Consider the following 16,701-nt stretch of genomic DNA (forward strand, 5'->3'; position numbering starts at 1 on the left):
CGCGCACTTCATCCTCCTTTCATCCTATATTGATTATTATAATCGTTTCGTTCTTTCATAGGAAGCGGTTTCTTTGAAGGAATTCATGATTGGTAATATGATTTACTAATTCACCTACATAAGCTTACAACGTTTTTTGCGATTATTTTACAACTTAACGTCCATACATATTAAAAAGGGGTTTCATGTTACAAACTCATATTACGAGTTTAAAAGGAAGTCACATTTTATCAAGAGTGTCTTGATTTCGGAAGTGACACCTCCGTCATGAAGATGACATATTAGTTTTAATTACTCAAGAGTAATTCAAAAGTTTGCGAAAAGAGTTTTCAAAAACACTTAGAATACTCCAATATGATACCGTCAAATGGCTCACTTCGAGAAAGGCCAAATCGATTGTTTATGCGCTAACGAGTTTAGGCATATGATAACAATTGAACGGTTAGGTAGTCCAATTTTGCAAGAAGTTGAGATTTTGCCACATGTTGCACTCACTTTATAGTAATTCACTCTTACTAAGTGTATAAAATATCACGAATGACATGAAGAGAGGTCTTCATGAGATTCATTTTTGCTTGATTGAAGCAAAGAGGAATGTGAAAGTGAGTGGGAGTTAAGAAGAATCAACCCTAGATGTATGCGATAGAATAAAGTTGAAAGAGACATCTACTCAATGGATAGGCTAGTTCCACTATCTTGGTATGAGATACCAAGTACAGGTCATTTCTTTGTAAATAAGTTTACATGAATTGACAAAACGTAAGACGTCTAGCATAGGACATTTTTGTATCGAAACGGTGCTAGAGTAGCAATGATTTCGATAGGGACAAATGTACCTAAATTTGGTTTTAAAAGAATGTAATTATCTATGTTTATACATAGAAGGCATCACTCATGTGATTTAAAACAAAATGTTGTACCTACTCCTATGATGACTTGGTGGTTGATTTAGACCACTCAAGTTAGAGGAATTTTACATTCTTCACAAAAACTAAATATTATACTATCTTGTAGATTTTAATGTCTCTGATTTGGTGAACCCAAATTGATCAAACCTCAAGTAAATTCGTTTCACGTATAAACGATTAGCACATCGTACAACCATTTGATTGAAAATCTTATGGTGTGTGTGCATAAATTATGTTTTTCTTTTGCTGAAAAGAAACACAATAGTGAGGTGATTGACCATATACATACGGATGTGTAAGGCCGATAGTTGGTTATAAATATACTTCGTTACTTTTACCGTAATGTTAAGTAGATATGAAAACCTCGTATCTATTTAATAAGACATAAAAGTGATTTTTGAAACGTGGAATCTTTTCAAAATGAAGTAATAAACCAAAAACACGACAAGATCAAGATGTTGATCGGAAGTCTCAAAGTAATGACTTTGAAGATCAATTGGGTAATATCAAGTAATGACCTTGATAATCACTAAGAAGATTGTGAACCAGTTCACATAATACCTTCTCCTTGTAACACCATAGAGTATGGTGTATTCAAGTATATAAACCGAACTTTTGAGATATAGTCTGAGGTTTTTCGCAATTTTGTAAGCTATTTTCTCACTAAAAGTTTAAGACCCAACTATAATAGCCTAAATGACTCCATATGAGATATGGATAGGGAGAGTCTCTAACTTCGTTTTTTTTATACATTTGGGATCATAAATGTTTATGTTCAGAACCAATTTGTGTATATGTGAGGGTTATCCAAAATTGAAACACTTGGTTTTTACTCCTCCAAAACGAGAACAAAGAGTTTGTGGCTCGTAATGCTGTCTTTCTAGAAAGATTTTCATTTTCTGGAAGACAGAGTGGGAGAAATTTTGAACTTGTGGAAGTTCAAGACCCACAAACTGAGTACAATGCAAGAAGATGTTCTTTATTGAGGCTCAATGGTTATAAGGAGATAATTTTGCGATAATATTGCGTTACTTTTTGAAAGTGACAAATCTTCAACCCTCATCAAAGGCTTTTCTATAGTATGAACTCCATGTGATGGCGTGTCACCATGCAATTCGAATTGATCTCCTTGCACACGATGCGATAAGGAAGGAAACACGAGATGTTTTCGAGACTTGATTTAAGGTGAATACTTTGGTTGGTTACCTTGATCTTGTCGTAAAGGTTACATAAGATGTTTAAAATTTGGGCTTGTTATAGAGAGTTTGTGACAACCCAAATGCCTTTATCAATTCGTATGGTCTTAGCAATATAGCCTCTCATGAGGATGAGTTTAGGCAAAAGGACAACGAAACTTTCTCCTTGAATGTATCTTATGAAGGGAGAAGTTTTGTTGATGTTGTCAATGCTAAGAAGCCTAGCATGCTTGGAAGATCCCTTTTGTGATCTATATACGTCAAAGAGTTGGAACTTTGGGTTCAATCATGTAGTCTATCAAAAGGTATTACTCGAGTGTCCAGATAACATGATGATACATGGAATTTAGTGGGAGCTAAAGTGAGTTTCTTATTCTAAAATATGTGTTTGACATATTAGTGACTAGAAATGTAGCTAAGGTGATGTTTCTTAGTCTAAAATATGTGTTTGACATATTAGTGACTAGAAATTCTCGGGTGAATACTTGAGAGTAGTATGGCGCATATTAAATATCCGGATCTAATGAGATAGATCTCTATGGATATTACCATTATAGTCAAGAGACTTATGTGATAAGATTCTTGACTCGTTCAAGTTGTTGAACAATTAATATGATCTCTTGTGCTTCCGCTGCAGGATCTATTAAATATGCTAAAAGCTTCTCTCGTCGGGACTTATCATGTTGAGAATATGAGAAGTCATTACCAATCATTTCCTAGAGAGTGTCACTAGATGATTATCAAGAGCATCCTTGAGTACTTGATAAGCACTGAGGATTTACTCTTGTAGTTTGGAGGAATTTGTGAATTTTGTGTAAAAGGATTACACGGAAACATTCATATGCTTATAAGATGTTATGGGCCTCGTTAAGGAATGGTTAGCATATAAGAGTGCTATGTGCATAAAGAATAATATGTATAAGAAGTTATACATATATGTATAAGAAGTTATACATGCATAAAGCAAACATGTATGAGGAGTCATACATAGAAGATGTCATATGAAGGATGTGTATGTATAAGTGTTATACGTACAAATCATGAACGAAAACTAAATACATTACAACATCCGATGTTGTAAGAGAGATAGTTGATAACCGGAATTTAATGGGACTAGAGTAGTTCTGTTAGCCGAATATCGTATCCCAAGAGACTGTGAAAACAGTGGGAGTGTTTGACTGGCTTTAGAACCAGAGTCTAAAAACTTGTTTAGACATGTACTTAGAAAGGCTCTATGTGATGAAAAGATTGCATAGAACAAAGGAAAATAGCAATGGAAATTAGAGTAATGCAACTGTTGCTAATCCTCTAACCAAAGCCGTTGGCATAAGGTAGACATGATGGTTATGTTATCTCAATGTGATTGAGCAGTATACCTTAATTGCTGAAGATCGTTATGTTAATATTGGATAGAGTATTGATATTTACATAAGTGATGATCGCATTCATTGTTAGAGTTTATTTAAGAACTCAATTATTCAGTTTGACTGAAAACATTGAATACCTTGTTTATCTGAATAAGTTGTGGAGACAATGTTGAACACTATTCAAGTGAATAAGATGAACAAAAAACAATGTGCAACCACGAACAGATGTTGTGCCCTTTTCTTTAATATGCTCTCACAAACACAAATTTTGAAAAACAGATAAAAAACCCTAGAGAGAAACCTATGACTGCGTAGAGAGAAATTCGAGATTTGACCTTGATTTCCGAGCCTATGGCTAGGAAATCAAATCTGCAACGTCAACGTGAGATGACATTGCGTGGAAGAAGCATTAATGTTACACAGGAGGACCCTTCCAGCAAGACATCAGAGGAGGAAATAGAGACTGTAGTTGAAAATAGCGAAGAATTATGCCCTAATACCATGCATGGAAAACCTAATGGGGAGGACGGCGGGAAAATGAAAAATGTCAATGAACTTGTAGGAATTCCTGAACTAGTGGTTGAAACGGAAACTGAAGGGGAATCGGATGAAGATGATGATGACATTGTCAATGAGGACGAAGAGGAAGTCGTGAAAGAAACACAGGAGGTGGTGATTACTGATGAGACTGAAACAGAAACAGAGGACGATGAAATGCTCCAAATTCAGTCTGAGGATGTGGAAGAGGAGGTAGTATACTGGAATCAGGCGGTTTTATGTTATATCCTAGGGGCTAATCCCCCATGGGAGGTGATTGAAGGATTCATTAGACGTATATGGACTAAATTCAATATCGACAAAATATCATTCATGCCTTCAGGGGTGTTTCTGGTAAGATTCAAATCAGTCGAGTTGAGAGATAAAGTTTTACAGGCAGGGCATTTTCTTTTTGATAATAAGCCTATGATTGTTAAGGCTTGGCATAAGGATTTGGGAATGACAAAGGAGGATGTAGAATCAGTGCCTGCATGGATTAGGTTGCATAATCTGCCACTAAAATTTTGGGGGAAAAGTTTGCCAAAGATCTCAAGTTTGGTGGGTAAATTTGTGAAAAATGATCAGGCTACAGAAGAAAGAACAAGGTTGGGTTTTGCCAGAGTAATGGTGGAAATGAAGGTGGACCAAAAACTACCTGATAAAGTATCTTTCAAGGATGAGACTGGAAAGATAGTGCAAATAGATGTGGAATATGAGTGGAGGCCTGTGAAATGCCTGAAATGCCATGGCATGGGGCACGAGGTGGCTAATTGCAGGAAAGGGGAACAAAAGAAAGTGCAGACAGTGGTGAAGCAGGTGTGGAGACCAAAACAACCTGTTATTCAGGAGAAAGGGGACCCTCCTCCTCCCATTGCAGAGACAGAGAAGCCTCAGCTAGCAGCTTCTGCAGCAATGACTACTCCAAGATCTTCTGCTAAAAGATTAACTATCCTAAGAAGGAAACCAGTGAGTGAAGGCCATAGTACTGCTGAATTTGGAGCTCATTCCTATAAGGATATTCTTTCTCCATCTAAGAATATAGGGGCTCAAAGAGATACTCAGGTGACTCCTCAAATCAGCTTGAATGGATAGTATAGGGTTTTGGAATGTTAGAGGAATGAATAGAGTAGGTAAAAAAAAATATATTAATTTTTTCTTACAAAATAAGGGTATTGGTTTATTTGGTCTTTTGGAAACAAAAATAAAGAGTATGGTCTTTAATAAAGTAGCTACTAGCTTTCATTCTGAATGGTGCATTTCTACTAACAATGGGTATCACAATGGAGGTAGAATATGGATCATATGGAAACCTAGAATGTTCAGAGTTCATTTCATAGAATACAATGCTCAATATGTTCATATGAAGATTGATTCTTTGTTGGATAAGAAAAGCTTTCACTTAACTATGGTCTATGCCTTCAATGGCATTCAAGAAAGAGCCCCTCTCTGGATACAGTTAAGGAGAATTGCAGGACAAACTCAGGGACCATGGGCCATAGCAGGAGACTTTAATTGTGTTGTATCTGCAAGTGAAAGGATTGGTGGGAATACAAATGCTGCTGAAATGGATCCTTTTAGGGAGTGTTTGGAGGATTGTGGGGTAGTGGATATTGCTGCCACAGGGTCCCTCTATACTTGGAACAATAAGCAAAGGCCAGAGGAAAGGATCTACAGTAGATTGGATAGGTTTCTGATTAACAAGGAGTGGAGTGATCATTATCCTGAATTATATGCTCACTTCTTGCCTGAAGGGCTGTTTGATCATTCTCCTTGCATGATTGGGAGCACTCAGAGAGTTCAGAGAAAGAGCACCTTTAAATATTTCAATATGTGGGGTGGATCCAAGGACTTCAAAGAGATTGTGAGGCAAGTATGGCAGCAGCAGATAAGGGGTACTCCTATGTACAGCTTGGTTAACAAGCTTAAAGGCTTAAAACCAAAACTGATCCAGTTGAATAGAGATGGCTTCAGTGATATTGAACAAGCTACTGGTATCTGTCAGAAGAAGGTGGAGCTTTTACAGAGGCAGCTGGGGCAAGATCCAACAGATAATGCTATGCTACAGCAGGAATATGAGGCAGTTCAGGAGCTCAAGCACCTTACCATGGCCAGGGATAGCTTTTTATTCCAGAAAGCTAAATGCTCATGGACTAAGGAGGGGGATGCAAATAGTGCTCTATTCCATAACTATATCAGGAAGAGGAGAAGTATAAATAAGGTGATCATGATTGAAGACATGAATGGGATTCTTTGTGATACCCCTGACCAAGTAAAGGCAGCATTCCTTGAATACTATAAATACCTGCTGGGATCTAGTCAAAAGACAAAAAAGATTCACAAGAAGATTATTGATCAAGGGCCTAAATGCAATGATGACCAAGCTGCTATGCTCCTAAGGCCTGTCACTGGGGAAGAGGTGAAGGAGGCATTATTTGGCATTCCAGATATTAAATCTCCAGGGCCGGATGGGTATACCAGTAAGTTTTTTAAAGATGCTTGGGAGGAAGTGGGAAAGGAGGTAATCCAGGCTGTTCAGGATTTTTCACCCAGGGAAAGCTTTTAAAACAGTTGAATGCTACCAGTCTTACATTGATTCCTAAGTGTGATAGACCTCAAACAGTGTTGCAATTTCGACCCATAGCTTGTTGCAATGTTATATATAAGGTCATATCCAAATTGTTGTGCTCTAGACTGGCAGAGGTTCTACCCCATATTGTTGATCAAAACCAGGGAGCTTTCATACAACATAGGAGTATTCAGGAAAATATTTTGATCTGTCAGGATCTCATCAGGCTCTATGAAAGACCATCTCCTTCTCCAAGATGTATGTTTAAAATAGACTTACAGAAAGCTTATGACACAGTGGAATGGGAGTTTGTGGATAACCTTATGAAGATGCTGAAATTTCCTGAGAGTTTCAGAAGCAAAATTATGCAATGTATCACTACTGCTTCCTTCTCCTTATCCCTGAATGGTGAGATGTTTGGATTTTTCCAGGGGAAGAGGGGTTTGAGGCAAGGGGATCCCCTTTCACCATTGATTTTTACCCTGTGTATGGATTACTTGACAAGGACCCTCAAATATGCTTCTAGTACCTATGATTTTGGTTTCCACCCTTTGTGCAAACAAATGAGACTAACTAATCTGATGTTTGCTGATGATGTCCTGCTGTTTAGTAAGGGAAATGCAACTTCTATAATGCTAATTTTGAGATCATTCTCCACCTTCTCTAATGCCACTGGACTAAGGGTAAGCCCTGCCAAGTCTAGTGCTTATTTTGGAGGGGTTCAGGACCAGTTGAAGCAAGAAATATTACAGGTGTCTGGTTTTAAAGAAGGTAGTCTGCCTTTCAGATATTTGGGAATGCCCATTCAAACAACCAGACTACAGAAGAAGGACTGTGAATGCTTGGTAGAAAAGATATGTGACAGGATTCATGGATATGGTGCTCGTAAATTCTCTTATGCTGGCAGACTGGTGATTGTTCAATCAGTTCTGAAAACCCTGTGTGGGTATTGGGCTTCACTGTTTGTGATACCAAAAGGAGTTATCTACAAAACTGAGGCTTTATGTAGGAACTTTCTCTGGGAAGGAGGAACTGAGTATAAAAGAGCTCCTTTAGTAGCATGGGATAAGATATGCAGGCCAAAATCAGAAGGAGGCTTGGGCCTAAGGGACTTGGAAACTTGGAACAAGGCACTAGTTGCTAAACTTGCTAACTGGGTGATGGAGAAAAAGGACACAATTTGGGTGAAATGGGTGGAATGCAATTACCTAAAGGGGCAGCAATGGGTGGACTATACTCCTAGTCCTAACTCTAGTTGGGTGTGGAGGAGAATTTGCGGGGTTAAAAATGAGATAGTCCATGGGTATGTTGATGGTATCTGGCATCAGCAGGAAGGCTTCTCTTCTACCAGATGTTATGATTGGTTGAGTGGGCAAGCTCCAAAAGTGCTGTGGGAGAAGATAGTCTGGACGGGGTGGAGTATTCCCAAACACAATTTCCTGGGGTGGTTATGGGCACATGGGGCTCTGCAGACTAAGTGCAAATTACTGACCTATGGGGTTCTGGATGAAGATACTTGTTTGCTTTGTGGAATGGGAAGTGAAAGTCAGGAGCATGTCTTCTTTGACTGCCCTTACAGCAGACGAGTAATACATCAAGTAAAGCAGGCCAGTGGGGTGGACATCCCTGCAACAAATGCTCTAGAATGGTGTAGGAACAGGCATGGTTCGTCAGTGCAGAAGGGGGTACAGCATGCTATGGTGATCAGTGCAGTATAGGGGATCTCGCAGCAGCGCAATTCTTGCAGACACGAGTTGGTACTAGTTCGTCCTGAATGGCTAGCAAAAAGAATTCTAAATGATATGAAACCTAGGATAAGGGAGAGAGATAAGAGTCCCTTAAGCATTTTTGATGTTGAGTGGCTAGAGAGCAAAAATCTTATGTAATGTGATCATATGAGCATTGTACATTGATACCTCTTTTATAATATACTTACCTTTTACCAAAAAAAAAAAAAAAAGATTAAGATGAACATTGTATTTTATCCCTAGTCACTTAATGAGGTGACGTCTCGGAGTGACTAGATTGTAAGTCGATTGATGGTTGTTCAACACCATAAGGTCATATGTGATGACTGGTCGATTACATAGGCAGAGTGTGTGACACTTTGCCGGACAGTGACCATTTAGAGAGTCCCTAAGTTCTATTATAGACACCTGGTCGTGGCAGGGATCTCTAAGATGTTCTAATGAGTCGATTCTTTTGACTGGAGACTATTATCTGAGCAAGTACAGTTTCCGAGTGACTTTGGTTTTTATCCTAGGTCGTGCCGTGAAAGGAGGCCAAAAGGGCATTTACTAGGTCATGGTGAGCTGTATTGTGCAATAGGATAGATAGGGCATACATGAATTGTCCACCCACGTTGGGTAACTATATCTCAAGGCCACTCGAGGAGTTAATGACTACAATTGCGTGGCCACGCTCGGAAGTAATCTGTGAGAGATTTTTCCGGTCAGGTAGTCACACTCCCGATCGAGAAAACCACTCGCGATGTGTTCATGTGCAAGTGCGACCTGAAAGACACCTTGCATTGAGTGAGAGATTAAAACGGACAAGAGAATTGGTAGTGCACACCTTGTGTCGGACAAGTGGGAGATTGTTGGAGTTAGTGTCCTCCATAATAGTACGTTAACATATTAAATCTCATTAATGGAATATCATCAGATATTTATTTATTTGATCCTCGTCAGTTGATTAACGTAAATCGATAACGGTTGGCAGAATAGAGTTTGACGTTATTGTCGTGAGACGGCGGTGATCAACTGACCCCTTTCGGTCACACCTAAAGGAACGAACCCCAATAGACAACTAATTAATTGTATGAGATACAATTTATTTAGTCCCTTGATTTATAGACTAAGAGGTTAGTCGATTATTTTTAGAGAGATTTCGAGTTGCGAACTCGAGGAGAGGCATTTATTATTTAATTATGCAATAATTGAATAATAAGTTTTGGGAGACGGGTTTTAGTTAATTAACTGTTAATTTACTAAAATTGTACTAATTGATTAATGTGATTAATATTATACGTAAATAATATGTGTAGTGGTACACGTATATTTACGGAGTGAATTGGACGAATTAATTATGGAAGTATTTAAACATGATACGATGTTTAAAATAAAAATTACACGGATTTGTGCGACAAATATAAGAACCAACATGGACCCGTAAATGGTCAAGTGGACCGTGTAAAATAAGAGTAGTGGATGATTACTCACATAAATATTTCACCTTATTTTGTATACTACCATAATTTATCTTATGTAAGATTTTGCATGTGATGTAAGATGAAAAACATAAAACAAAATTTGTCCACTCCCTCACTCAACTTCCACCGGCCACTTTCCCTCCTCTTATACTCTACCTATTGTTCATTTCTATACTATAACATTCACTTATGTTTTGCATGTGAACAATATCTTCCTCTCTCTAAAAAATAATATTCATCACTACTAAGTTGTTAGTATACATACATTAATATTTACTAAGAAAAGTTAGTAAAATTAAAATATTATTAAGGGTATAATATTAACAAGTTTATAGTCAATACTTGTTTCAATTTTTTGGGTAAGTTCTTGGGTGCAACAAGAAGGAGATCTTCTTTTTGAAGATTTGCAAGGAGGATCTTCCATTTGGTATTAGCTCAAGAACAAGCTAGTAAGGTGAACTAGTTTGTGCCCTTTTTATCACAAATTCAATGTAAGGAAATTGTTTTTCCTTATACTTTCTTTTTATGCTTTCATATTAGCATGCATGTTACATAGATCACCTAAATGACAATTTATGAGATAAATTAATTTTATTAGAGAGTCTAATATGGATATATGATCTTTCAGTTATGTTTGATGAAATGCGAGCCTATGAATCCTTGCATTTTTTACCCATCACCTATCTTTTCAATGAGACTTGTAAGACATAAACCAACTCGAGTCTCATTAGACCATGCATATAGTTGAGTAGGAAAGACTAAGTCGACTTGTAGGTGTTGTAAAATCTAATCGATTTGGCTCCGGGACCCAAACTTTCCTAGGATTGTAAGATATAAACCAACTCGATCCATCACAACAATAATTGCTTGCTTATAATTTGAGAATATGTTTGTATGCTCAATTCCCATGAATCCCCTATGACCCCATGACACCCTAGTGCCTTTTATCAATTGTTTACATCCCTTTTTAATCATCTTGCTTGTTTACTTTCATTGCTATTTAGTTTAGTGATCTTCTATTCCAACCCCAAATTGTGACACCCCTAGACACCGCTAGTTACAATTGAAAATCTCACTTCAATACCCGTCCCTTGGGATCCGACCTTTACTTGCCTCTTTACTAATAGTAAGGTTGTTTGTGGAGTTATAAATATTGTTTTGGTCTAGGTGCTCCTAACGACAAGTACCGAAAACTAAACCTCAAAGAGGGTCCGACCAGAAGAAAATAAGGGAGGTAATATATCCAGAGTGGTTGTCCAACGTGGTGGTAGTGCCTAAAAAGAATGGAAAGTGGAGAGTATTCGTGGACTTCACCAACCTCAACAAAGAATGCCCTAAAGATCACTTCCCACTGCCTCATATCGATGCAATGGTGGATGCGACAGCTGGACATGAGATGCTGACATTTCTGGACGCATGGAGTGGTTATAATCAAATCAAAATGGATCTTGCAGATCAGGAGAAGACGACATTCATGTCTGAAAGAGTAATATATTGTTACAACGTCATGCCATTTGGCCTAAAGAATGCAGGCTCCACATATCAGAGGCTGGTCAACCGCATGTTTAAAGAGCAGATAGAAAGAACTATGGAAGTATACATCGATGATATGGTGGTGAAATCAGAGAAAGCCAAAGATCATATGCGACACCCAGCGAAACATTCAAAGACACCACGAGGGAATACAAAATGAAGCTAAATCCATCTAAATGCACCTGCGGAGTATCCTCTGGCAAATTCTTAGGCTACATTGTAACACAAAGAGGGATAGAAGCCAGCATCGAGCAGATCAGGGCTGTTTTGCAATTGGAGTCACCAAAAAGGCCTAAGGACGTTCAAAGACTAGCTGGCAAAGTAGCAGCCTTGAGCAGGTTCATCTCAAGATCCTCAGATAAGTGCAGGTTATTCTACGACATACTAAGGAAGAGCCAAAAGTTTGAGTGGACAGCAGACCACGAGCAAGCATTCAGAGAGCCGAAACACTACCTCAGCAACCCACCACTGCTGTCAAAACCGGAACTAGGAGAACCACTGTTCCTCTACCTTGCCATCACAGAGGTGGCAGTGAGTGCTGTTCTATTCAGAGAGCAGGAGAAGGAACAGAGGCCAGTATACTATGTAAGTAAGTCTCTACTGCCAGCAGAGACCAGGTACACATCTCTCGAAAAACTAGTACTAGCTCTAGTGGTAGGATCTTATAAGCTGCGCCCCTATTTTGAGTCCCACACCATACATGTTGTGACCAACTACCCGCTGAAGTCTGTCATGAGGAAACCTGAACTGTCAAGCAGAATGTCAAAATGGTCTGTACACCTTAGTGGGTATGATATCCAATATGACCCCAGAACATCAATCAAGTCGCAAGTATTAACAGACTTTGTCTCAGACTTCAGTCCAGCCATCCAAAATCTGGCAGATGAGGAAATCCTCGCCCTAGAGGGAAACAGGGACGTGGATATCTGGCAGATCCACATCGACGGAGCCTCCAATCAAAGGGGGGGCAGGTTTAGGGTTAATCCCGCGATCACCATAGGGGGATTTGATAGCACAAGCAATAAGATGTGAATTCAAGGCAACCAATAATGAAATAGAATACGAGGCTTTGATACTAGGAATGCAACTAGCTCTAGAATTAGGAGTCAGGCACCTGCACATATCCAGTGACTCTCTGCTAATAGTCAACCACGTAAATGACGAGTTTATAGCCAGAGATTCAAAGATGATTGCATACTTAAATGTAGCAAAGGATTTAAAGCAAAAATTCAAAACTTGCAAGCTCAAGCAGATTCCCAGAGATCAGAATGTGGAAGCAGATGCCTTCGCAACTCTAGGGGCAACGTTCAAGCCAATAGAACTATCCAGCATTCCCATCGCACACATGCTGGAACCTTATATCCAGAAGACAGATGAAATAGACAGAGGAGAACTGGAGGACCAGCAGGACGAAGTAGGAGTTCAGACAGCTACGGAGGCCGGGGAAGACTCCCACCGCCCGACCAACCAAATATACGAGCAGATGATGGCGGGATTGGCGCACACCCTACCTAGACTGGCTGCGTCATAGCAAGCTGCCAGATGACAAGAAGGAAGTAAGAGCTTTCATAGTGAAGGCCTCTTTCAGATTTATACACTCTTCAGGAAGTCACTGGCAGGTCCCTACTTACGATGCCTGAACAAGGAGGAAGCACAGACCGTGTTACATGCTCTCAAAAGTGGTGAATGTGGAAACCATGCAGGGGGCAGGAGTCTGTCAAATAAAGTTCTCAGACAAGGATACTTCTGGCCCACAATGAGGGCAGTTGCAGCAGAATACGCACGCAAGTGTGACGCCTGCCATCGCTCAGCACCAATGATCCATCAGCCAGCAGAGCCCTTACACCCTATCATTTCTCCCTGACCGTTCATGACATGGGGTATGGACATAGTAGGCCCCCTACCAAGAGCCACAGGGAATAGGATATGGATGCTTGCGATGACAGATTACTTCTACAAGTGGATAGAGGAAGAAGCATTCACAGAAGTGAAGGAAAAACAAGTCATCTCTTTCATAAAACGCAATATCATCTGCACGTTTGGTATCCCGTCAGATATAATATGTGACAATGGCTCACAATTCATCTCCAACGATGCTGGGGGATACTGCGCCAGATGGAACATCACCTTGAAAAAATCAGCACCCAGGACTCCAAAGTCTAATGGGCAAGCTGAGTCCAGCAACAAAATTATCATGGATAATCTAAGAAGGAGGTTACAGGAGTTAGGAGGAAAGTGGGCAGATGAATTGCCACTTGTGTTATGGTCAGATAGAACGACGCCAAAGATAGCAACAGGCCAAACACCCTTCAGCCTGGTGTTTGGTGCGGAAGCAGTCATTCCGTCAGAGGTTCTGGTTCCCACTCACAGGTATGAATGTATGACAGGGGAACTGAACAAGGCAGAGATGGTCATGAGCCTGGACACAATAGACGAGCTGCGAGGAAGTGCTAAAATACGTCTAGCTGCCTATAAGCAGTCAGTGGCCAGGAGTTACAACAAGAATGTGAAAGTCGGGCTCCTGGAGGTAGGAGACCTGGCTCTCCGTGAAGTGTTCCAGAACACTAAAAATCGAAAGGCAGGCAAATTCGCCTACAAATGGGAAGGAACATACCAGGTAGAAGGAGTTGTTGCCCATGGTGCATACAGACTGATGACTATGAACGGTCAAATCATACAACGCCCATGGAACATACTTCACCTGAAGAGATATTACTTTTAATAATAAGTAGATTTTAGCCTATAGGGTAATGTACTATGAAAAGCCAAATTATTTTAAAATAAAAGAAAGCCCGGTAGTAGGCATACTACCAATTTCATCCCCATTTCCGGTGTCTCTTATTCTTTCAAATTTTAAACTGCTATTGGATGGTGTGGTCTGACAGCGTCCTGAGACCACAATTGCTCTGGTACCCCATGAGATGGCGTCAGGTACTTCACATCATTCTAATAGACTTTTCTATTTTCAGGCTTCTCTAAGTACATCACTCTGAATCCTAATGTCTATGGTACGTTGAAAGTGTATCTAGCAGGACTGTCAACTGCCAACGCGGGGTGACAAGGCACATGGTACTCCAACATGCCTAACCTACTTTCTCCACTAGGAGCAGCCTCACCAGGCAGACTGTGGAACATACGAAAGGAAGCCTGGTTGATAGCTAAAAACACTTACCCAACTACCCCTGATACCACCCCTTAGACGTAGCTCGCAGTAATCGCAATTAATCAGGGCCCCAGCATGCATGCACACATATATGGAACGTAGGGATCTCTGCGCTACCAGAATCCTACAGCGTCCTATCGGTCCTAGAATGACGATAAACTTGCCTAAAGTACGCCCTTGTTGGCTCTAAAATATGATGAACACACCTTGCGTTATAAACAAGGTTAAGTAGTCAAAATTGCGGCATACACCTAAATCAGCCATCAGGCTGACACGGCAGCTAGCTGAGTCTAAATCAGCCTTTTCAGGCTGACACGACTGGTCTAAATCAGCCTCTAAGTTTGACAAGGCCACCCCTCCTTCCAATGCGGCACATGCCTAAATCAGTCAACAGACTGACACGGCAGCTAGCTGAGTCTGAGTCAGCCTCCTCAGGATGACATGACTCACCTAAATCAGTCAACAGGCTGACACGGTAACCTCCTAAACTAAGAAAAATGAAATTTAACACACAATATATAATTGAAACTTGCCAAACAAGGGCAAGCGGTATTCCAAAAATCTGGCCGAAAATACGGCCCCAGAGTTTAATCGCCACCATGGTGAGCTACCAGAAAAGTGTTTCAAAATATTACAAGTCTGCCACCAAAGGGCCAGACTACCAAAAGTTCACTGATATAAAAATAAAAAAAAACTTCTTAATTGTCGATCACATTAATGACCTCCACACCTGGCATCTTTTCTGCCTCCTCCTGCTGACCATCTGTTTTAGGTACGGGACCAGCTTGCACACCCTAAGCTACCACAGCTTCCTGAGCTCCGTCAGCAGCATCCTGGGGCAACCCAGCGTCCTCAGCAGTAGCCTGCTCAGCCAGCGCAGGAGAATTCACTTCGCCAACTTCGGGCATCAGGATGCTCAGGTCAGGTTGCACCGGGTACAGGATCTCCAACTGCCTCTCTTCTTCTTCAATAGCTTGCAGAGTTGGAGGCTCCTCAAGGGCAGCACGTATTCCGCAGATCTCTCCCCGCCAGGTAGCATAGGCAACAATGTTTGAGGCCAGGGTAATCAGCTCACTGATCCTCTCCTCAGAGCGCTTCAAGGAGTCAGAGAAAGTGGTGCAAACCTCCTGGTTACGAGCCAGATGATCAGCCCCTTCCTTCAGCTTCTTCATTGTGCCGGCTAGATCTGCCTTCAGCTCAGCCACCCATCCCCTCAAATCAGCGCGCTGCTTCTCTAGATCAGCGACGGACCCAACCAGCTCCCTGTTCTTGGCGCTAGTAGCACGGCTGGTGGTCTGCACAATATTGATCATCTTCCTGTTATAGAGAGCAGACTGGAGGGCCTGGGGCCAAGGAAAGTCAAAGTTAGCAGGAATTGAAGATAAAAAACTTAGAACAGGTGGAAGACGAAGGATACTCACCATGAAAGCATTATGCACATCGTTCTCAGCCATCTCCTTGGGACCAAACTCCGAAAAAGCATCAACCAGAGGATGGAAGAGCAATTGGTCAATTTCAGGCCAGTATGGCACCTTGTCAACATTTCCAAAGCCCTCTGGAAAATGGGCGATGATGCCACCGCTAGTAAAAGCACGAGGGCTGGCAGGAGGAGTAGGAGGATTACGAGACAGCGAGCTGACCTCTAGAGGTTCAGTCCGAGCAGAGCTGGAATGAGTAGGAGGTGACTAGAAAGAGGCAGCAGGGGCACTCCTCTTGGAAGCAGACGCCACGTCAGGACTCGCAGCGGGCCTTTTTCTTTTAGCACTCTGGAGGATAGCCTTCAAAGGGTCAACTTTTGAACCTGCAAGCAGTCATTATTTCAGGTGTCAAGAAGGGTTAGACAGCCACCAAGGTTGTAGGCAAGTAAAGAAGAGTTTAGGCAGCTTACCGGAAGACATGCTGTGGGCTGATTGCAGGGGGTGGAGGAGGAAGCAGGTGAATATCCAGGCAGCAAATCAGGGAACTTCCTCTCGCTCAGAGGAATGCAGAACAGTTTGTTGCGAGCAGAGATCGGGGCACCAATGCGGGTTAGGTAGGAGGGACCTGTATGAAAATAACAGAGTAAGCCAGTAAGCATTCGGATGAACAATCCAGACGCCAGGAAAGCTACTTACTTGAAGTAATAATCCGTTTCTCAAAGATATAGTCAGCAGGCGGCTGAATAGAAGCCTTCCTCACATAGAAGAAGTCCTCAAACCATTTCTCGTCCTTGGACATTGA

The sequence above is a fragment of the Silene latifolia genome, chromosome 1 (genome assembly GCF_048544455.1).
Source record: "Silene latifolia isolate original U9 population chromosome 1, ASM4854445v1, whole genome shotgun sequence".
NCBI lineage: Eukaryota > Viridiplantae > Streptophyta > Magnoliopsida > Caryophyllales > Caryophyllaceae > Silene > Silene latifolia.